The sequence below is a fragment of the Nothoprocta perdicaria genome, unplaced genomic scaffold (assembly GCF_003342845.1).
Source record: "Nothoprocta perdicaria isolate Ctin4 unplaced genomic scaffold, notPer1 scaffold_179, whole genome shotgun sequence".
In the NCBI taxonomy this organism is placed as follows: Eukaryota; Metazoa; Chordata; class Aves; order Tinamiformes; family Tinamidae; genus Nothoprocta; species Nothoprocta perdicaria.
The window spans coordinates 511,867-536,289 of NW_020454971.1; the positions used below are offsets into that span (position 1 = coordinate 511,867).

Consider the following 24,423-nt stretch of genomic DNA (forward strand, 5'->3'; position numbering starts at 1 on the left):
GTTATATTTAGAAATAGCTGGAGCCGTACACTCAAAGCGAGTTGCACACAGTGGGGAATGAGCATAAAAAATGAGGGGGGAAAAACCCATCTACTTTGCAGCTATATTCATTAATTAAAAGAAGTTTGTTAAACTAAATTTGAAAAAAAAAAAAAAAAAACTTCTTTAATTGTGTTTACCCAAAAGCCTTTTCTTCCTAATTTAAATAGCATAAACATCTGGACTAAAGCAATATTAGAATCATGGCAGTAGTCAAGCAAATCTTGTGGAAAATAATGAAATTAGATCCCTGGTGTTGTGACAGAGTAAGGGCAGGATACATCAGTTCGATGTTAATAAAATTTCCATGAATGACTGAATACAATTAAGAAATTGTCAGTTGCGGCAATGAACTTTTGTAGCTCATAGATGTTTGCATCATTTGATTATGCTGGCAATTTAAAATTGTTTGTTAGTGTCTGTGTTGGGATATTAATTATGACCTTTATTACAGCCCACAATTAAACTAGTCATATAGCAACAAGCAGCCTGTGTTGTGATAGCGAGGGCTCTGAACTGCTCCGAATAGGGTCTTGCTACGTTCAGACCATTCAGTGAGCATCCAAATTGGAAATTATTTGAAATGATGCAGTACTTTAAAAAAAAAAATGTTCAGCTGGATTGAGGAATCCCTTTAATAAAGAAATTTGGGGTTGATAGTGTTTTAACAGTTTTAATTGCTAACAACATCTGTAAAACTGTTTTAAGAAAGGGAGAGAGAAAGCATTTTTAACTGTGACTCCAAGATCAGCTCTCTCCAGTTTCAGGACGAGAAAACAATTATTCATTGGTTAATTAGCTGTAAACAACTTTTTAAAGACACATCCATTATATATGTAATTATTTGGGGGGGGGGAAAAGCTTTAATGTTATTTGTGCTAATGCATAATTATTTGTGCTTGCTAAAAGGATTATCGGTATTTAGATGACCACTGTTGTTGCAAAACATCACGGAGGAGAGAGGAGACGAGCGTCAGGAAGGGATGCAGGGGGACACAGCAGCCACGTGCTCGCAGCCCCTWGCAGTGACGATGGGCAAATCCTGCCATGGGAAACAAAGCCCTTCCATGAAACCCTGCTCTGCTCCGTCCTTAATACATGGGGAAAACACATCACCGACAAGGTGTTTCCGTACCCGGTGGAATACGGAGCTCCTGTGATGATTTTTAACCTCCCGTGGTTTGTTGTCGATCTGTTTTAGAGCTGTGCACTACCTTGGCTCTTGCCTCGCTGAGCGACAACGTGGCAGCGCCCTCAGCGCATCCGCTCGGTAACTACTATGCCTAATTTACTAGGAAGATGTTAAGTCATGGTGAAGCCTATTTAGGCTTCTGTAATGCGCTGGTTGGAGCACTCTTTATAGTCATTAGCATATGAATGAAAGGAATAGTATCTTAAGCAGTTAGATAGTTTTAATATAGGTCAAGGGAAAMTTTTCATGTGTCCTAGGGCACATACGATGCCACAGAGCCTGCCTGAAGTGCSTGTGGCTTTGTGTATGTGTTTATCAAAACAAGTTTAGTTGCAAATTCTGGTGTTACCCTGAAGGAGACATTTTGGGGCCGTGTCAGTAAGAGCTTAGAAGTCRCCGTGACCTAATTCCAACCACAGGTGTTTTGCATTTCTGTCACCTTGGACATTTAGAACAAAATAATTTATGTGAAGCAGACTTGATATTTAATGTGCCGCATCCCCATATAGTTGCTGTGATCTTTCTGAGCCACTTGCACAAGCAGCGAGCCCCAGAAAAGCGAGGAGAGGCATAAGGAGAGCTCCTTGGCTTGTCCTGCAATGGCCATGGATGCATCACAGCACTTGGGTGGCTGGAGCAGAACAGGGAGGACCGCAGTGTCCAACTGCCTCCGGCTGCTTTCTGGGGCTGCTAGCAAGGATGCTACCTTGTGGCAGGAGGTTTTTTGTGATACAGGCACCTCAACTATGTCAGAAATTGTGATCTCTTAAACAGGAAAACACCSCTCAATTTGCTTTTCAGGAAACTGGAGGAACAGTGTGTGACAGCCCTATGGAATCCTATGGGTGATTCTAGCATTTCAGTGCACTAGATGYCCCAAACGGGGCGTTTTCATTCATTGATTTCTTTAAAGCAGTGGTTACCCAGGGGCATTTTAGAGGTGGAATTTTTGTCGCAATTTGAGTCGACAAAGAAATTATTACATTTTAAGGGATTTGTGTATTTAAGCCCAGATGATTATTTGGAAGGTTTGGTTGCTGCAAATTGGAAGCCTTGTAGCTCAATTTACTAATTTATTTTGTGATCTGTGACTAAACTGAGTAAAAATGCAAATAGCACCAGCCCTTTACATTTTATCACCGGATCAGTTTACTGATGGGAGGATCAGAGTCACTAAACAGTTCTACACTCTTGTGATTCCCAAGTGGTCAGGCACTAAAAGCCTCCATAGTGAAGACGACGGGAAAGCTCCCATGAAGAGAGGTTTTAAAGGAATTTGGCATTTATTTGTTTCTRACTTGGGGTGAAGAAGCAAGACTTTATTGTCCATCGTAATTTTTTTCCCCATCACACGTGCCAAGGAGCCATCGTGTCACGCAGCAGCACGCTCATGAGTTTGGTGGAAACAACTGCTAAAGCTAGGGAGAAATGCACCCTTTGCTTTTGGATGCACCTCTATCTTAGCCTCTGCTAGCTGAAGGAACATTTTTAATCCAGCACTTTTGTCCCTCATTTTCTGCTGGTGGCCCCCCATCTTTTGGGGCATTTTGCTTGTTTTTGGAGAGTTCTGCAGCAGTTACTTGCTGCTTACTTGCAAGGCAGTGGCCACCGCAGCAGCTCTGTTTTGGGGTGAGCCTCAGGGCCTGCTTCTGGTGCAACCCAATGAAGCTCTGCTCTCACCTTCTATGGGCACAGATATGGTTTTGGGTGGGTTTTTCCGTGTTTTTGCAAATCCAGCAGAGGGAGCAGAAGTCCAGCACTGGGTTTTCTCTGGACGAAACATTTGGGGTGGCAGATGGGTTGGCAAAAATTGCCTGTGGAGGTGGGGAACTGCATGAATCATTCCCCCCATATTCCGAGGAAACTGTTCAGTTGAAACATTAAAGATTGCTCTGCGATTCAGTAATTTTTCACATCCTGAACTTTGATTTCATCCTCTCTCTAAATTCTCCATGAGTTGTTACCATGTCGTAGTAGTTGGCAAAACTATTTCCAGCACGAACACAGTGACCCCAATTAGCCAGTAGGACCTCATCTAAGTAGGGAATAGCAGCCTTCCATGTCTTTGCATCCCACCTCCTCCCCACAGTTGGGGATATACATCCACACAACATACATACACATCTGCAGAACTGGCACTAGTTTGGAGTGAGCTGTACATGAACCTCAGCTTTTGTTTAGTGTCTGTCCTGGTTGCAAGTGTGATGCTTTGTGAAGTTATAAGTTCATAGTCAGTCTTTAGCAGAGCATAACTTAAGATGGTCAAATACTGAGCTATACAACAAGATATTGTGCACTTGGCGCAAATGCTGACCCTTAATAGGGTCACTTTTATCCTAGTAGTGGCAGCAGTGTGTTAGGGCAGAAAGCAGCAGTCTAGGGAGATACAGGATCAAAGAGCGCTCTACATGGGAGTTGAGCTACATGCAACAGAGTTGGGAGCCACAGTATTTTAGAAGATGCATAAATGAGAAACTTGTGATGTCTTCTGAAACCGAGGAGAGCCAGCAGCTCTTTAGCCACGGCCTTGCCTGCTTGAGAGGCAGTGCCTCCTTTCTGCTACTTTTATATCCCTGTTGGAAAGCTTAGCCTAATCCGGGAGAGTTAAAAATAAGGATATGTAATTGTTTTCCCTCCACATATGTGGCACATCAGCCTTTAGGACTTGCAGAGTCTGCGGTGTCAGGCAGAGCTTTTGGAGGATGTCATGGTGTTCATGGACTTCAGGGATAGGATCCCTGTGTTCCATTCCAAGTCCCAGGGAATCAGTGAAATTCAGACAGCAGAAATAGGAAGCAATTGGRATGTGAGTTGATTAGTTTTATTTTAGGTATCTTCCTCTAAACTTTTTCCATTGGCAAGTGCTCAAAAGACTAAGTGAAGGTGGACTTTGCCCACCAGAATGTATTTGATCACTGAGGAGCACGCCAGAGAGTCGTTGGCCTTTCCAACCTTGGAGGTTAGGCTATAACCAAGGAGATAACAACTGTTGTGTCAGGTCTAAGTGTAGCTTGTTCCTGCTCCAAGTTTGTACCCAGACCAGCAAAATTATGGTAGCCGTCATTCCAGGAGGGAACAGTATCTTCATAGGAACTCAGGCTGCCAAGAGAAAGGGGGTACTAACTACAACTCTTACTCTGCGAGTGTGAACCTCATGAACCTAGAGTGCCATGAGCATTAAGCAAAACTACATTTAGGGTTCTTTYTACTTGCTTTCTGTTGGACAGGCCCAAAAAATATGTTTGGAGTGCATTTCCAAATTTCCCTCTGAAGCTGACTGCTAAAACTCATTTCTTACATGAATATATAGATGTATCTATCTTTAAGAAGAGATTTTGAAGAACATGAAAAATCATCCAAAGAGCATGAAAGAGCACCCAAGAGCATGAAAACCATCCAAATAACAAAGGGCTGAGAACTATGAGAGCTGCAAGCACTTCTGCTGCTCAGTGCAGACACTCAGGCACCTGTGAAAGGGCAGTTACAGGCACTGGGGTTTCTTCTAGCACAGGGAACTGAGCAGCCTTGCACGGATTCATAAAAGGGAATCTGTGAGAAAACATCAGGTTAGAAGCAGCTGCCTCCTGAAAAGTTGTCTTCAGAAAACATTTTTGCATTGTAAATAGCTTCTCAAAGTCTTTAGAAATTTACTTTCCATAAATGTTTTATGTCCCTTTGATACCAAATTAAAAAAATAGGATGAATATTTGGCTTTATTATTTTCTAATCTTTCCTTTTTTCCCCCTCTCCTTTTCTTGTGGAAAAAAAGGGCAATCGGGGGACAAAAGGGTGTAGATCCCCTGTATCTTTAGTGATGAAAGCACTTTTTCATTCATTGAAAGATAACAAAAAAGACATAATCCCCTTGAGTAAAGCTTAAACTCTTTTTTTTTTTAATAGAAAATAATGCCCTTTGTTTAGCTTTTGTTGAAAGGCAGATGCAGAATGCAACTTTAGCAATAAAGGTAACAGCTAGACATAGGCCTAGCTCCTTTTTTTTTTTTTTTTTTCAAGAAACACCGTTTTACTCATCTTCATATATTAGAAAGGGCTTTCTGCAGAGAGCTAAGTTTCTTGAGCCTATGACCTAAATTAAGAGCAACTGCCTCCCTGTTCCAGTTTACCTGCTCCAGTCACCCCCAGTGAGATGCACCTGGGCATCGTTAGCTCCTTCCCCTATTTCTTCAGGCCACCAGGGATGTTTCTCTTTCCTGGGCTTACACAGGGTGGATATGGAAGGGTGAGGCCTTGCTAGCCTGCAAAGACACATTTCTGTCTCTAGATAGGTCTTAAAATGTGAATTTGTTATAAAGTTTATGAAATGTTAGGGCTAATRGTAAGCTGACTTTGTCTGAGGTGTTGATAAGCTGAAGTTTGGGCTCCTTCTGGATTTTCCAGTGTTGTGGAAAGAGAAGGGGATGTGCTGCCTTTTGGAAAGGCCTGGGAGACTGGAGAGCTTTAGGTGAGTTTTAATGTCTTTGAGCTTGGTTTCCTCTGACTCTACAGTCAAAGTGGGGCTGGAGGTGCTAACAGAAAGGTAAATGGGGGGTCTGCTGTGAAATGAGGTTTTATGGCATGATGCTTCTCTGTCACTCTGGGTTGATGCTATTTCTGCTGATTCAAAAGGCTATTTCTATTTCATAAATAGAATAAATCCTTCCAAGTCTACAGATTCATGGAAGGAATCAAAGAATGGAAAAGGAAACAAAAACTTGATAGCCAGAAGCAGTCTTAACTTTTCTCACGTAAGGTGCTGTGGCTTTTTAAACTCCCCTCTGTAAGCTAGAGATAATAGTTAGTCTTAACTTTGAATTTCTTTGCTTTTAGCAGTTTGTGTTAAACAGTAGCATTATGGAAAAAGAGCTTTTGATCTGTGTGTAATAATGGTTTATTTGACAAAATCTCTACTCCTAAATGCATGAATTTCAGCAACTAACAAACATCAAAACAAGGAGATTTTTCAGCTCAAAAAGTTATCGTTAGGAATTATGATCAGGCTTTTGCTGAATATTTTTGTGAATAATTTGAATATATAATAAACATTTAGTAATCTCTGTATTGTTCTATTATATTGAAAGAGATATGCCTTGATTGTATCATTTTAATTAACTCTAGCTGTGTTTTACTAAAGTCTGAAGCATTAAGCATTGTTTATGTGAGCACCCTGACATTCAGGTTGCCTGAAAGAAGTAAATAAAACTGTAGGTCAAACTGTATTAATGTGTCTTGCCAGCTATTATTGCATCAGCTTTTGAATAGCATTTATTCTGTAATTGATGGTTGTCAGGCTGTAATTTCCATAGCTACACTTTGAGCTCTTTAAGTTTTCCTTTTTTTTTCTGTAGTGTTTACATCATGTTTAGTCCAAGAGTAAAATGGAAAGAAGAGTTTCCAGTTTTTATTTCTTAATAACCTTTTCTTCAGGGAATCACTTTAGTTATTTACCAAGATAGTAAAWCTATAATATTCCTCTAGATTCAATTGTCTGCCCTTTGCTTTTCTTTATTTCATGTTTACTTTCTTCTTTGTGGTCATCCAATTTAATCTGCCTGTCTGTACCTACCTAATCTGCCCAATATATCCATGTATCATTTCTCTAATGATTTTATTATTGAAATGACACTTAGCATTTGAAAATTAAGTATACATTAGAAGAGCTTAATTCTCCCATTAGCAGTTCAGACTTCTATACTTCTCCCACGTTCTAGCTGCTCTGTGAGTTAAATAAGCCTTATTGAGTGTTTATAAGAGCTGTAACATTTTTTTCCTTAACTTTTATTACYGAGTGGAAGCCTCTGTAAAATCAAGTCACTGCTTGTGCGTCTGTATTGACTAGAAACTCTGGTTAGTGAAGACACAAGRTTTACTTTCAGTGCAACTTGAATTTTAGCTTCAAATCTTTATTTATGCAAAGGGAACTCTTCTACCAGCCATAATCAACAGCAGATGTTTTAAACTCCTGGTTTTATTCTTCCTCTTTTTTCCCCCTCTAGCTTAACCAAATTACACTTGTGCTTAAAAAAAAAAAAAAAAGACTTAAAAAATAATTAAGTGTTTAGTTAAGAGAAACATCTTAAAAATTACATCCATTAATAGTTATTCCTTCCTTGGTGTTTTCACAGTATTTGATCTCTGTGCAGTGTGTTACCCTTTGACTTTGTGCTGCTCTTTCCACATACACCTGGCACTACTTTTTTGCTTTCTGTTGAGACACAAGTACCTACAGTCCTGGCTGCTTTTTCCTATGTATTTTTTCAGATGTTGGTTGCTTCATTCTCTTGCTTCCACTCTTTCTTTCTGCCATAGATGCTAGTAAGAATTTTCATCCTTCTAGAATTTTCATTGAAATTCCTGCTAGATGGTATGAATTTGGTCCATTTTTCTCCTTGTTCCTTCTATTCATCTTCAGTCACCCTGAAGTCACATGCCTGACATGGTGTGACTGTTCTTTACTGTAGTGCTGGTAGCTTGTGTTGAGATGAGCCATGATGTGCTGCTCTGCCTGTATCGGGCTACTGCATCTTTTTCTCTGGTCATTTCATGTTTTGCCTTCATATCCTTCTGTCTTTATCTGGTATGTGTATTTTAACTCATTGAATTTGATTTGCTTTTTATTTATTCCTATTTTTGCTACAAGCCTTGCAAACCTGCACCAAACTCATACTCTTGATTTTTAAAAAAAAAACATACTTGTGTTAAATAGTTTGTGTGAAGAATTTTTTGTTTGGATTTTTTTGTTTATCATGTCAAGTTTGCTTAAAAGATGCTGTTAAAGAGTTTTGTTGTGCTTCTCTAGTGAAGTGTAGCTGTTGTGTTACCCTAGTTAGTACCTGCACAACATAATGTGCAAGGTATATTGAATTGTATGTAGGATGTGTTTCAGTACTATATTTGTGACAGTTAGTTAAGGATGAAAGGGTAGCAGAAAAATTGGCACTGAAGTGCCCAGTTGCATGATATGGTTAACAGTGATTTGCAGCAGTTTTCAGTTCCTTGGTACTAAAAGGAAGAGTCTTTTTTAAACAGATTGATRGACTGCAGCTCGGGTTCCTTGACTTGTCTTTGTTGCACACAAGTCAAGTACTTGCTTAAATTAACAGCTGATGTTGATATTGTCTATACTCCTATAGTGCATTTTTCTGCAAAAAAGAATACCTTATTGCAGAGCTTGTATTGTCAAAAAAACAGAGCAAAAGAGACAGTTTACTAGTTCATAAATAGATAGTGAAAAGCAAACCTTATTTCTGAACTAATCTGTTTTATGAAAATAGGGGAGTTGATCTCCCTGCCTCCCTTTGCTCCTTTCCTCCTTCCCTTTTTTGTCTCCGTTAAAAATGGCATGATCTCAGGAGGGCATCTTTAAGAGAGTGTAAGTGCACAGAATGACAGGTACAAATAATTTCATACAACAGAAGGACAAATAGTGCTAATTTTTTAAAAACAAACAAAAAAAAAGGGGGGGGGGTAGAGAAGGAGGAAAAAAAAGCTTGGCCTGAAAGACTACAGTAAATCACAAAAGTGATCTCAAGTGAACAGAGATAGATTTCTGGAATACGGTGTGCAATGAAACCAGTGACCTCTTATACAAGGGTTCATGTCTTTTTCTACAGAAACAGATGGGTAATAGCATAATGCTGAAATCATGCTCTACATAATATGGACCTAGTGATTGCAGACCTGATTGCTTGCCATATGGTTGCTGAAGGGTTGAAGAGAAAATGGGATGATATGCAAACCCTTAAAAGCAACATTTTTATTGAATGGCCATTACATTAAAACCCAAACTCTGCAAATGAGGGAAAGAACTGTGGTGAATAATAATGAAATAACAAAACAATAAAAGAAGAAACACAATGGCATGTATTTGTTTTCAACATGCAAAATAACTTTTGGTCGTCGTTTTGCCTTGTGTTACGAGCATTTGGTGCAAAGTTGGTGGGACACTGCTGCCTGCAGGGCAGAAATATAGTATATTTGAGCATTGCTGTGTTCACTAGGTCAGACAGAAAAAGAAAATAATCACTTTTCTCAAAGGAAAAGCTTCTGAGTTGAATGCTAAATAAAATATGCTGCTTGCATACATGAACCACAATACTGAGAGGCCAGTAGAAAACCTTTGTGACACCAGCTTTGTCAATACAGATTCCAACAGTTTATTTACATTCCCTCCTGAAAAAGTCAATTTTTTTTCTTGCCAGTTTTAATGTTGCTATTGGCAAATAGTGTTTTTGAATTTTATTTTTTTTGTTTTACATGAYACCTATCTCTGGGCTTCTTAGCACAATTGGAGTGCTAAAATGCAAGTCCTGGCTTTGGTGTTTCACTTGCCCTGAGGAGCCTCCTTTATAGGAGAAGGCTACACACAGGGCTCAGCAGAGTGACCACAATTTCATGCCCACATTTACTTGGGTGCTGAGGAAAAGTAAATGTGAAGGTAGGGGAAGGGTGGCAGTCTGTTGGAAGTGATGCAGGACTGATACTGAGCCTAAAATCCTTATCCTTGCTTCCTGTGCTCTTGTTTGATGTCACTCCAATGGGAAGCCCCTGAATTACCTCTGGGCTATTAATTRATCACTGTCTTGCTGCCATAAACTGATACAAGAAGGATAGCCAGTGAATGAAAGCGCTGAATTCAAATCAAACAAGACTTGTATAAAACTCCAGTGGTGGAAAGGGCTGCGTAAGGAGTYACCATTTCTTTCAGCAAGTGCGAGGCTCTTTGCATTGCGCTGTGGATGCACTGCTGTGTGTCTGTGCATCACAACAGATGCATCTGCCTGCACCRTGCTGCTTGGGAGCTTCCAACATTCAGACAGTGGTAATATAGCTATTTCTGATTAATCGCTGCTAAATACAAACTTGCTTGGCTTGACAGGCTTGTCTGATGCATCCTGTAAATCACAATTTGTTTGACTGCAGGAATGGGAAATATTTATTTGAACGATTATTTTCAGAGAAGTCTTCCCTGTACATGACCCTCAGGATTGTCTTCAGGATTTAGAGTTTTCATCAGCTGCCCGGCTCACTTTTATTTTATTTTGAGGCCTAAAGACATATGACAAGCAGCATATTTCAGTACTTARGATATTTTAAGTGTGGCGAAACAGATTTTCATACGATGAGAAGAAATGTCCTCCAGCCTAGAAAAGTGATTCTCATACTTCTTGACTAGTGACATGTCTGCTGTGTGGCAGCAATAAGTTTTGCATAACTTTTAAGAGCCCACGCTGACCTACTTAACGGGCATCCCCTGCTACATAATGTATTTAGGTCAAGTATTGTGTTTGAGCTTATCATCAATCTTGTAATAGTCCGTCTCGCTGTGAAAACCACAGGTATGTGGTTGATGCAAACTTTCTGTAGGGTAGAGAGGATTCTTGTCATTTCCTTAAAGAGAATCTGTCATCGTGGTGTTATTTGTTACTTGTTTGGGAGAAGCAGTGAGGATTGCTGGGGGTGGCCCACCCCAAAAAGTGCTTTTGRGCCACTGGCTTGTCTCCATAGGTTAGCCAGCCAAAGTGATATGCAAAATGATCTGTAAAAACTTTTCAAAAAATGTCTCTTGTGGTGTAAACAGTGCATGTTTCAGTTAATATCTGCATTTTACTRTGACTTTTTATTGCTTTAAAAAACAGTGCTGACTATTTTGCACCCCAGTATGCCACATGCAGCCACAGAAGCAGCTCCTTGCACGTGGCAAATAGCAGGGCATAACAAAATATCCTTTTGCTAACTGATGTTAACCTTTAAAATAAGTAATACATTGAGAGTCATGCCTGCAGTTAGGAAGAGACTGGATGCTCAGCAGCTATGGAAGAGTGACAGGGATTGTGTGCTCCTGCTTCAAGGTTGGGATGGAGAGCTTGGTTGTGGCATATGATGGGAAGAGACCCTACTTGCAAAAATAATATTTTGTGTGTTTGTTCCCATGGCAGTTAGTAGTAGGCTGATGTTACTTTATTAAAATACACACTTCCATAATGTGCCTAAAGTGTGGGCTGAAACACTAAGTCATCTATGTGGCACTAGTGCAGTGCACATTGGTTTAGGTAGTAAATTGTTGCCAAGCTATATGACATCTTAATGCTCTGACAGGATGTGAAAGACACCACTGAAAAGATCAGAAAAGGACCTTAAAGCTGCTGAATAATATATTAGCTTTTAATAGTGTGTATGCAAGTGAAAGGAGCTAAGGTATAAAAACAACAATAGCTGTTTATACCAAATGTATAGTTTATCCAGAACTGTATGCTCTTGCAGAACAGTGTGAACTGGTTTTGCTCTGGTTTTTATCTCTAAAAGGTGGAAGTGCCTGCAGTCCAAGTTCCTATCTACCCTCAGGGCTGCCGAAATGCCACCTTTCTTGTCTTGCTTATTGTGCCTTGTCTTTTGAGGGAGAGGAGGGAAAAAAGTTATCCTGGAAGGAACAGATTGATGCTTTGTCCTAATGGACTTGCAGGCATTGCTGCTCATGGCAAAAGTGTCCCAAGGTGGGGACCTACAATCAGCAGAGCAAATCTCTAGGTAGGAGCCTGCATAAAAATGCCTTTGAAACAGGCGTATGCTGTGGTGGATCTGAATCTATACTGCACTTTTAAACAATCTATTAGAAGGTTTGAACTGGCAAGGAAGTTGTTTAACAGTGCAATGTACATGATAAAAAAAAAATCCATGAGTCCCTGGAGTTTGGCAAGTTCTATCTGTTGCTTTAAGTACTTYGCAAACCTTATCAGTTCACATGACAAATTAGTTTGTGCTCTCTGCTTCTGTTCCAAACAGCTTCCATAACAATATTTGCTTTTTTAATATAAGTACTTTGAGGGAGAAGAGGGGCAGAAGTATAGTTCCTTTTCCACACAGTAATATTGAGACTCTTAGCTTTCTCACTTTGAGGGTCTAACATTACCCCTTAATGTTACTTTTGCTTCTGGACTTCAACTTTCTCTACAGAAAAAGGTTTTTTTCTTTACTTATCTCAAAGTAAGTCTTAAATACCACAAGATTTAATTCTGGCTAAACTACRAAAACTTAGGTGCTGTTAATGCAGGAGTTTTATGGTACATAGACACTTATATTTTGCAATTTGCTGTTATAAATTAGAAKATTTTTTTGAAATTCAGAAAGGTACAGTAGCAGCTTTGTAGCATAATCTAATTTCACTAAGAGGCTGAGTTCTGTGCATTGAGTTCTGCAATACCAGAATAACAGTGAGTAGCTGGAGGTAAAATTCTACCTGCCAAAGAGTTTCAGGGGAAAACTGGGAAGAGATGGTATGTAAAATAAATACCCATCTTAGACCAATATAGATAATCATACCAAGAGGGGTTTTTGGAGAAAAACACAAAGGTACCACTTGAAATACAGGATGTCATCTTAGGGAAGTCAGCAATGATGGAAGATAAATGGTCGTTTCCATTGGCTCTCTAAATTCAAACAAATAAGCTGCTTGTTTTGTGGGCATAGCTTTACTTCCAAAGCTGATCCTGCAGCCAAATGTCAGGTACATATATTACCCTTTTCTTCTTTAAATATCTGTGTAAGGCTGAAGGGAGCGGAGCGAAGAGGACCAAGATAGGAGAATGTCATTCAGATATTATTCTATGAAGACTGCTGAATTTGCTATATTTTGAGAAGGTGCAGAGGATAAATCCAGCGTTGGGAAAACTTGTGGGAGTTATTAGATTCCTTAGTTGTGAAAGCTGATATTTGCTAGGTGTGAGTCCATAGGGCCGGCCCCACCACTGATGGAAAGTGAGGAGAGGTCTCGTGGGAATGCTTCCAGAATCTGCTCCTGCATTTTCACATTTCTATTCCCAAGTGTGCTTGACTCCAGAATCTGAGTGTGTAGCAAGGCAGAAAAAAACATTTTTTATTATAGGAGAAATGTGTTTTATTTTGATTTTTATTATAGACTCTGCCATTAATTAAATTTGCTAGAAAGTAGGATGCACTGTCTAATCTTTTAACTGTCTTTTTAATATATTTAATGATTGAGAGGCATATTGATTGCTCCCTTTCTCTAAACACTTGGTGTCACTTGGAAGCACTTCTTGCCATGTTGTTATTTATAGCTATTCACTCAATTAAAAAGGAAATACTACTTTTCCCTTGTAGGTGTATGCATCATTTATAGCCTAGCTTCATTATATTCGGTACTGTATAAACTCCTGTAGGAAAGTGGTTATGTAATACTCTTATGTCACTTAATACATTTACATGCATAAAATTCCTTACAGAATCATATTCACTGYAACAAAAGGTTCATTAGCAGCACAGAAATGCTTAACTTGGGAAAGTGCTAGAGGAAGGGAGATGCATTTTCAGACTGATATTGTTGATTTGCAATTGTGTTATATACAGAGCTAAAATGGAATTAGCTAATCCCAAATGACAAGTATAAATGTGATACAAGTAGTTCACTCCTCTCTTTTTGTAGCTATGTCTGAATGGGAGTTATTGTCATTAAGTTTAAAGTATATGCAAGGGCCACTCTCTGCAGTTAATAGAGCAAAGCCATTGATGCCATGTGGGAGCTGTATGTGTTGAGTAATATTTAACTTTTTTCTACATTTGAATTTTGTGAAGTATTTGGCACACCTTGTTCACATGTGCAATTAGTGTGAAAGGTGTTTATAGCCYTTCCTCTGTTATGAACTTAAATTTTCATTATTTTTCCACTTCCTTTCTGCCCAGGAAGGTAAAACCTCCTTGGGGGTGCTTGTATCTGACCACCTTGTTTTGAAGAATGTTATAGTTCTGCCTGAATTTGGGAACCAATCACTTTGTGTTGAAGCAGCAGTAAAGTAGGAAGAATATATCAAGAGTTAATTCTTGCTATGAAAGAGCAATAAAAATRGATTGGACCTTGAATACTGTCTTGAAGATCAGAAATTTTCTTTGGTTATGTTGGCATTTAAGATGCGTTTTTTTAACAAATAGAAATTCTCTATATTGGTATCCTACAGTGATAAACTGTATTCTGGTTAAACTATCTTTGAAGTTCTAATTTTATTGGCCAAGAATGTACTGTCGTGAGCCATATGGCAGTCAACTGACGGGTGGAAAAAAATAGTGCCAAGGCAAAAAGCTGCCTTACCCCTGCTTCAGGACTGCAGTGGGGTAGAAACTGAGCACTCACTGAAGCCTGAAAGCACTTGGTTTTATTTGTAAGCATTTTTCCATTGGATTCTGCGAAGGACTGATCAGATACAGATGTGCTAGCACTACTATGAACAGGCATATCTGACCATAGTTTCTGAGGAGCTGTGAAGTTGGGGGCACGCTGAATTTCATAAAAAACTAAATGGGAAGATTGCTTAAGTCTGGAGATTGCATGTCCAACCAAAAGGTGGTTGTTGTGGTGGCATTTGTAACTTGAAAAGGTTTCTGTGCAAGTGATGATCCTTTAAAATGAGTACCTGGACATCATTAGGATACACATTGGGTTCATTTAGCTATGAAATGGTGAGGAAATGGTTTTTAACATAATTCACCAAAATTTTGCAGTTTTGCAGTTGGCTAATTAGTTGATCGACTCCTTAGAAGGATGAGGAAGGACAAAAGCCCAGTTAGCGGAATGGGAACTTTGTCATCATTGGTGCTTGGGAATTTCTCTTTTCTGCTCCTGTTTTTGAGCATGGAGTCGTGTCTGGATAGCTGCTCCTCATTGCAGATATGAGGAACTTGTCATGTTGGCTGGTGAGGTGTCTGCAACTTGTATTAGTGTGGAGAAAGGCAAGCTTGCCACCCTTGCCATTTCTGTAAGATAGGCAGAGGGGTGAGGAAGGCCTGAAGGATCAAGTGTGATGTCCCCAGTACGTTTCCCCCTTGGTCAGTGTGCCTCCAGACTCCTATGAAGAACGGGAAAGCCAAAAGCCTTGCTTTATAAGGAGGGAAGGGGAACACACCAAAAAATCCCACCCAGTAATAGGGCTATGTTGTAACTGGTGTTTTGATTGAAGGTTGTATTTGACCTAGCTTAAGCCAGTGTGGAATTCTGCAGTAGAGATCTTTCCCTAACAGAGCCCATGCTGAGTTGCTAAATGGCTTCAACCAGCTGATGGCTGTATCTTGTATTTACTTTCATTCTGAAGCATCTTCTTTGAGATTGCTTTGTGGGAGGAGGCTCTTGGTAGAAGCTTGATCTTCAGTTATTTGGTAGCTCTCTGAAATGAGTCACGGATCCTGAAGGTTTTGAGGCATTTGCACTCAGTTGCAGCTCTTGAAAAAGAGTGCGATTTAAGAAAGTGTACAGTACTCCTTAATGCTTTAGTGGAGCTGATTAAGCATGTTGTCTTAGTTAAAAAAATATATATTTGTGGTCTGATTTGTTCAGTGCTGAAAGGTCTGTATAGCTTAGGTTCCATATACACTTATTCCTTTCTCTCACATTTTAATTCTAGTTGGTCCATGTAGAGGCTTACCAACATGGTACAGGCATCTCCTTCCCAGGGGATGTCCCTCTTTGAGACTGCATGGGAAATGTGTTGGAGAGGAAGATGTGCAGAGCTGGAGATGTGGCTGCAAGCAGGTCATCTGGGCCAGGCTTTCCCTTGATGAGTTTATGGACCCTGACAGTTGGTGGAAGCTGAACCTGTTGAGTGCCTTCTGGTTTTGTTCACAGCGTGGGCAGAGAAGGGGTATATCTGCAGATTTCATCAATCAATGTAAGAAACAAAGCCTTTTCTTTTAATTTCATCTTCCTCTGACCTTAAAGCTTAATGTGCAACACAGCTGAAGTTCAGTACACTAAGTATCTTCAGTGGAAAAAAACTTCCTTGGAGTTGAATATTGCCAGATAACACTCTAAATAGGTTGGCTGTTCAGCTGTCTTCCTGCAGTGTTTCCTTTCTTGTTTCTTTTTTATTTCTGCTGCTTCTTTTCCTATTGAAAGCAGAAGGGGCAATTGGAGACAAAGTTAAATAGAAACAAACTTAAAGTTTTAAAGAAAAACAGAAGAGTTGTTCATTTTAGAAGCCTTAAATAACTTAATTAAGAAAAATGAATACACTTCAACTTTCCCATTTAAAATTATTATTTGAAGAGAGGATGTTGTTCTTTCAAAAATTTAAATGGAGAAAAAATTAGGATTGTCAGGCAGAGCTTTTTTTGGTGCAAGTTGAAAGCAGCCTGCTTAAAAACAGACATCTTATTTTGAAGTATATCATTTTTTTAACTTGACAAGAGGGCTTGCTCGTGACAATAGTCTTTTGATCACTCCAATAAGACATTGGAATCAAAAACCTTAGCGCTTCCAGTCTTCTGATGCAGCTCCCTGAAGTATTGTTAGAGCAGAACCTATGAGATGACTGTAACTCTTTAAATTGCCAAACTTGTGGGTCTCAATCCAGAGCAGCCCTGGAGGCTGGAGCAGCTCTTGGCACGACGCAGGCAGGACTCGGAGGCGCTTGGAGATGGTCTCTGCTGGGCTGTGCTCCTGGCAGTGGAGCTGCCCTGAGCTGCCCTTTGCTGGTCTGCTCTTCCCAACTTGTGGCAAGCTCTCCAAATTGGCTTTTTTCCAGGGCTGGGGAATCTGTCTTTCACCAAGCAAATCACTCAAGAAGCCCATTGAGTTGGAGTCAGAAACAGGCTTGGGGACAAGCTCCTGAGGGGGTCTGCAGCCCTTGTGGCAGTGGAATGCCCTGGTTTAGCACCAGGAGAAGGGAGCTGAGGAGATGGGTCCACACTGCCCTTGTGGGACAGGGATGTCCTCAGGGCTGGGGCTGGTGAGGTCTGTGGCATCTTCATAAGGTGGTTTATATTGGACTAGATGATCTCTAGAGGTCCCTTCCAACCTTAAAGATCCTGTGATGTTGACATTCGTATTAGAGTAGTGGAGAAGATTTTATACTAAACCTCCTACTTTCTCATCTTATTGAATTAGKGAGTTTTTTGAGTACATATCTGTATACAGTGTAATATTTTTGCATGGCAGGAGAGTAATTTTCTAAATCATTTGTACTCCCAAACATTCTTGACCTTAGTTTAAAAAAATCCACTGTATCTTTCTGCTTTTAAATGCCCTATAAACCTTGAAATAAGAAAATAAAGCTCTCCAATATATAGTATRATCCTTTTTGAGTATCTCTGTAAACCTTGTTTGCAAAAACTATAGCAAATGTTTCTGTAGGATTGATATTTAGTAGAATGATGCGTATCCATTAAAATAAAGCCTTCCATTGAGACAGAGAATGGTTGTATTTTTAATTATTATAGTTTTAATTTTAAATGGATTTTTGTGAGTTACACTCTGAATTTCAGAGAAAATGTGTTTTATTGTGTTTAATGTAATGGCCAGAAGTGACTTAAGCATCGAGCCAAGATGAACAGGCTGTAGACCTTAAGATGGAAGATCTCTGTAGTAAGTGGGGTGTGTGTATATTTTAACCATGAATATTTTCAGGAGGATAAGTGTCAGAAAACTCTTCAAGTAGAATAGAAATTGTAGTCTCTCAAGAAACATGACTTGAAATGCCCACTGAAACTCCTAGGAGTTTCACATTGCTGGTGTCAGTGAGTTTAAAATTCCRGGATAAGGGTTTTTAGGTGCTCTTAAAGAATAAAGGTCAACTGTTTTATTTTTACCTGCAATGCTCGTTGCATTGCTGCTTTCCTTCTCAAATTTAGATTCACAACTTTATAAATCAAAATCACAGGAAAGTAAAACTTTGTTTCAAGCAAAATAACTTAAGCTCTCACATCGGACTTAGTTGTTCTTGGTTTCAAAAGCAGCTTTGCGGGAGATCTGATCTGTGACTCTTTGTAGGGAGGGAGAAATCAGAGTGAAACCGGGGCATTCAGAGAGGCTTGTRGAGCAAGCACCACGACTGCCCAAATGAATTTGCAGCCCTGTATATTCATCACTGTGGATTATTTTAAAAGAAAATGTAAAAACGGCAGACAAACAACCCACTATCGTATCATTTTGTAAAAATGAGAAAGTAAAACAGATTTCTTCAAATTTCTTCCACTTCTGCTCTCAAACAGACCACCCCAAGTATCTGCTTTTTGCTTTGCGCTGTTTATTTCTGAAATACAAGAAAACATAAAGTAGTACATTAAGATTTAGAATTGCAGAAGAGGGAAATGAAATTGGTTTGTCACACGAGATTTTTTTTATTGACATCTTTAGTTTGTTTTGATGTCTGTAATTAAATTGCTAATTATGTGTTTCTGTTGCAGTGGTCATGCTTTTATTACATAATTACTACAAGTTTTGCTCTCACCACTAACAATATTTGTTTAACCTTAGTGCATGCTAGTTACATACTTCAATAATGTAAAAGCTTAGAAATGGAGTTATTGACTGTGTTCCGATTACCTAAAGAGGGGTTCAAAGTTCCTTGCTGTAAATTAAATATGTTTTGTGGCAAAGGATCAAAGATAATTAAAGGATGAAGTAATTGCAGTCATTAAATAATAAATATTATTTCAACACGAATTGAAGAAAGTAAAAAAACAGGAAAACTGATGTCTTTGAGARAAGGAGAATGATCCTTTATGCTGGTTTTTGTGTTTTCTTAAAAAACATTTGATTAGGTGAGAGACAATTCAGTCACCTTTTATTTTTTCCCTTTGAGTGTAGGCATAATTTTTGTCAGTATATTTCAATGTATTCATTAATTTTTCTCATTTGTTTATTTTATGCAAACCATAAGAGACATTTTGTCCTCAGTGAAGATTGCCTCTTTATTTTATTTTGAAATATTTGTATATTTATTTCATTAAATGAGATAATGCTTTTTCTTATTAACATAATTTCCAGTACATTAAACATATTTCTCCACAGACAGAAGAGAGGAATCAGATTAAATGACAGTTAAATCACTTGCAGCAATTTCAACTGTTAAAAGAAATAAGTGTCTCTGTTTTCTTTGTGATCATGAGATGTGCTGTAAAGGGAAATGAAATACTAAAGAAAGGAGGGAAAACATAAAGAAGTAATGACTGACTTATTGCAGTAATACCACTGAGAGAAGAAAAATTCACTACAAATAAAAGGAAAAATAATATAGTGGTTTTGAAAGTTACCAACATTCATTTCTTATTGATGAGATCAGTGCAAGTCTAATACTAAGTAAACTGCAGGAAAAAAAAAAATCAATGTGATAAACTATGGATGATGAAAGAAGAAATAAATACTTTGCATTAGGAGGGCTATTATTCTAAATGCCTTTAATTTTTAAATAATTTATTTTTCATCATATTTATGGAAGGGGAAAGAAAAAGGGAGGGTTTTATTTATTTATTTTGGTAAACTAACCATGCACTTCCACTAATGAATTTGCTAAAGTGGTTGGGGTCTTCCAAATGCCCCTGTGTCCTTGCTGCAGGTCTGTTGTGTTTCCTTGAGCAGGCACAAGGCTCTGTAAAGGGGAAGTTTATCTTTTTGGTTAACTCTTATTGTGAGATGTTTCAGTATTATAATAAATGTTTTTGTGTTAATTATATTTCTATTATTTTAATTTGCAGGCTCTGAAGCAGCTGCCTTGAGGAGATCTTTCAGCTGAATGACTGGGCTGAGAATTGCCAAGGTAATGTTCACATTGTTCTGTCCCCTAATCAAGGTTTCTTCTGTTTGTGTACTTGGTAATAAACCAATTATTTTTCACCTGAATTTTATGTGGCCTGGGTAAGGACTAGTCCTATCTTTTACTTTTTTTAACCTTTCTCGCTTTGATGTATTTCCATGACTTGAAGCCTGCCCCYTCCTACCCCCCATTTACCCCATGTAGAGTGCAGTGGTGTTTAGCTGTGAGATGGGAATGGAGGGAGGCTCTCAGGCCTCAGAATAGGAACCAAATGTGGCTGGTGACGTGTGCTTGTGTGCAGAATATCTCAAAACAGAGTATCTGATCATTAAGATCTGAACATGATATCTGAATCTCATTAACGTATATGATAAAAATATATTTCAGTATATCAATGTCATTAACATAATATCTGAATATATTTGTGCATGAAGGAATTCASCTTCTGAAGATTGTTCATGCCCTTTGCAAACTGACATATATTAATAGGGGCCTGACAGTTAGGACGGATGAAATTATGGATTCCAGTGAACGGATATCCTCTCTTGGATTTTGTTGGCATAAGGTTATCATCTCAATAGTTTTGAAGTTCCTACCACCCTAAGCAGTTGTCCTTGGTGGTTTTGCAGAGAAGTAGCAGCAGGACAATGAACAGCTCAGCAGTGCCCTTTTGTTTGGGCTTGACTTAGGTTGTAACCCTGCAAAATACTTGGACACATGTCTAGCTCTATTTACACACTTCCCTCACAAATAAAAAGAATATGCAGCAGCTAATATCAGTAGAAGTGATGGCAGGTTTGAGAGTTTGAAACATAATAGAAATGTGTGTATGTAAGCACTGGTTGTTTCTAAAATAACTGGTTTTAAAGGAAGTAGGTCATAAGAAGCAAGTACGTTGCAGAATTTGATAAGTTTATATTTGTGTATTCTATAGTGAGGTTGTTTTTGTGGCATAGCAAAAACCTGAATCTCTCTGAGCAAGAGGGCATGATGATAAAGGTATTTCTCAGATTAATGTGATTTAGTTTTTGGAAAATATTAAAGCATCACTACATTGGACTTTATGTTATAACTGCACTTTTCCATTTGGAATTAAATATGATTTTCAGACTTGTGATCTGGCATGATATTGCCTATTTCATGCCTTTGACAAACTGGCTGAAACAAGCTCTTTTCCTCAAACCTGATATATTTGTGGATAAAGGATTATTACCTGTAATGTATTTTAAAGGCTAAGTAAATTAGAGCATTGTTTAGGTAAGCTTGCGGACAGAGACAAGGTGTCTTCTTTCTTTTCCAATATCTCAGCAAGGTTGATGTCAGAGTGTAGGATGGGATTCAAGAGCTCAGAGTTCACACTTTTATGCTTAGATCAGTAGATTTAAGACCTAGACCACTCTATGCTGGAATATTTCCTTCTACATTTTCTGGTTGGRGTTTTGGCTGCATGACCTATTTAATTTGTCATACCACAGTATTTTAAAAATTGGTGAGCAAATTTCTCTTATTGAGAGAGGAACAAAAGTTGGCATGTGTGCTGATGTAACTAAGCTCCTACATGGGAAAGCATGTAGGGGCAGTGGGTCATCCCATGCTGATAGATTTAAATGCATTGTCCTTTTCTGGGAAAAACATCTAAGTTCATGGAAATACTATACAGAAGACTGGCTTGGGAGCTAGTTCTTCTCTTGACAGTATTTGAAGAAACAAAGACTTGATTCTTGCTTTGGTTTCATTTGTGGTTTTTGTTGATTTGACACAATGAGTGGCAAAATAAAATGAAAGATAAAAATAAACTCGATTACTCTGCTCTTCAGAGATATCCTTGAACAATGAGGCCTCTCTCCACTTCAGCCGCAGTGGTAAAGTCACTGTGATCTGATCTGATTTTATTTTTTTATCCTTCTGAAGGATGGTGCAGCTGGACACTTTTTTGGTGAAGATACTAAAAAAGTAGGAAAATGCACAACTAAAAAAGTAGGAAAATGCACACTGAAACTTGGGAACGTTGGAATCTACAAGCACAATATTTATCTGCATGTGCAGGTCGATTCCAATAGCTGTGATATGATCACTTCTCTCTTAAAATGATTCTACTCGCTATGTATATATGGTGTAGGGCTGGTATTATGCCAGTCTCTGTTGGGTTGAGGTGTATTTGCCACAATTTTGAGCCATATTGAGGGTAAGATTTTTAACTGTTTTTGGTTATCCATGACTGACAGCTCAAAYTGTAATATTCCTAGGTTTCCAACATGAAAATAAAGGGGAATGGTCTAGCCTCCTCCCACRGCATTTAGATATCTTCTCCTGTGGTTCCATTTCATGTCTAGTCTCATTTTCTAAGGCAACAAGGTTCGGCCTAGTGGCCTATGTCCTCTCCCTCTACTGGCTTTACCATTTGTAAACCACTCCAAAAAGGAGACAGAAGTTTCAAAAGTGATTTTTTTATGGGTTAGATAATTACTGGTGTCTGGATAAGGAACATGGATAAGTAGCTTGCTGAGGAAGAGCTGGACAGAACTCACTGGGGATCTTTTTGTCCTCTGTTGACCTGCCGATGTGTGCATAGTTCTGGATAAGCCCCAGCAGATTCATTGATGCCTTTTACGTGATAAAGGGAATGAAGTGACATGGGAGGAGGAAAAAAGACTGTAGAAAATGAAGCTTCAATAGTTTCCTGCTTTGTGGAACAAATTATTGTAACTTTATTTGGAAATTCAAGTGGAAAAAGTGGCTTAGATGAGAGTCGAGAGGGGAAATCTATTTAATGTTTCTCTTGGTGTTTCCAGCAAACAAATGTGAACATAATAAAAAGGATGTGTTTCTTGAAAAATACCCTTAAAATTAGCATTGTTTTCTGCATAAGGAGGGGGGAGAGTGATAATAAGTGTCATTCAAAAATAGAAGTGTCTTTAGTTTCCTGTTTTCAGTAGACTTAATATAATTAATTTGTTCTCCTTGCAGTTTGTTGCTGCATCATCCCTTCCAAAGCTGTTTGTGGGCCACGTTAGGCAGAGTTTCCTACAGCTATTTTTACACTATTGTTAAACAGTACCATGCAACGTGTTGCTTTTCTGATTTATTGCATGGGACCAGCTCATAGTTTTCCATTGTGGCATATTTGTGCGTTTGTCACTTTTTATGGTTTATATGCTAGCATATGGCCAGAAAGGCAAACTCTTTTTTTTCTCTTCATTTGCTTCTATGTTGTTCAGTGCACAGTGCTTTTACAGTGATAATTTGCAGAGGTGAGATCAAAATCCTGGAATAAAATGAGTTTCCTTAAAATCTGGTGATGCAGTTCCACGTGTGTTAGCAAGTGCCTTGTGAATGACTGCATGTGACTAAGTCTGTAAAGAGGAAAACAGAGCYGGGAAACAAATGTCTATTTTCACTACACCTTCTAAATTTATTTATTTGGTCTCAGATCTCTCACGATGCCACTTGCACAGAGAGCAGTGCCTGTGTCAGGAGCTGTTGTCAAGTTGACAGAGCTTGATACATAGGCACAAAGATGCCTGTGTGGATATTGGTGCATGACAGAAGCCAGAAGCACTTGCTATCCGCCTATTACTTAAATGTAATTCATCTAAAACTGATCATTATTTTAATGTGGGTTACAGTGAAGCTATTTTTGTTTATCTTTGAGCTTTTAGGAAAGTCTATACTCTTAATTCTTCTATAACAATGCTCCCATGATACTCCTATTAAGGTATTTTTTTWAAAAAATCTGTTAAAATAATCAATACAAAGCAAGACACGAACAAATGTTGTAATTTCATCATTCAGTAGTAAATCATCATATTGTAGGACTATTTGGATGTAATTCAGAGAAATGATATTATTAGCATGYGTTCTGTAAAAGCAATGGATTAGTTTTAAATGAAACAATCAATTACTTGCATAATATTTGCATAACTCATCTTTCCTGTCTGTGTAGTTTTAAATGTATCTCATGGCTTTAGCTCACCTGCTATATGGTAATCAAATGGTTGGGGGTATTGTGTAATAGAGATATTGAAGATAATTCCATTGTATTGGCAGCTTTTGGATTTTTTCATTTGTTAAGACATCATATGCTGTATGACCAATGATATAAAGCCTGATGGAAACAGAATGTTGTTTTTTCTCAAGTTTCTTTGGTTAGTTAAGTAGTTTCAAGAATGCCAACAGTGGTACAAGGTGTAAAGAATCCTGTCAGCAATTAGGATTCATTTACTACTGGAGCATTTTATTAATTACACATTTGTAACCACATGGATAGTCACAAAACCAACCGTACGTGTCTATTTAGAGATTTGCAGACAGAAGTCTTAACGTAAACATGGAAATGTTAAACTACTCATCTGTAGCCTGCAAAGCAGATAACAAGAAGGATTCTGCTCTCTGTATGATTTGTGAACAATGCTAAGTAAATATTCATCATTAATATATAATAACTGTTGCTTTTGGCAGTTCACTTTTCATTTAATTTGATAATGTGTCCAGTAAATGAAGTGGTACAGGCTGCAGTGTTTTACCATCACAATTGCATATTTTCAATCATTGTTAAATGAAGGCAGCTCAAGGCAAAGCTTTAACCCCCACTAGTTTTGTATGTGATAAAAAGAGAAGGCGCTATCAATCTTTATTGTCTGTCTCGCTTACTGTAATTGCATT

The 24,423-nt window shown here is 38.5% G+C and overlaps 1 long non-coding RNA gene across 1 annotated transcript; it reads left to right on the forward strand.

Moving 5' to 3' along the window:
- The first annotated feature begins 5,565 nt into the window (after nucleotides 1–5,565).
- Nucleotides 5,566–23,610, forward strand: LOC112944921. The gene is made up of 3 exons (XR_003248870.1): nucleotides 5,566–5,693; nucleotides 19,703–19,764; nucleotides 23,192–23,610. It is a non-coding gene; the product is annotated as an uncharacterized LOC112944921 (long non-coding RNA).
- The last annotated feature ends 813 nt before the right edge of the window (nucleotides 23,611–24,423 follow it).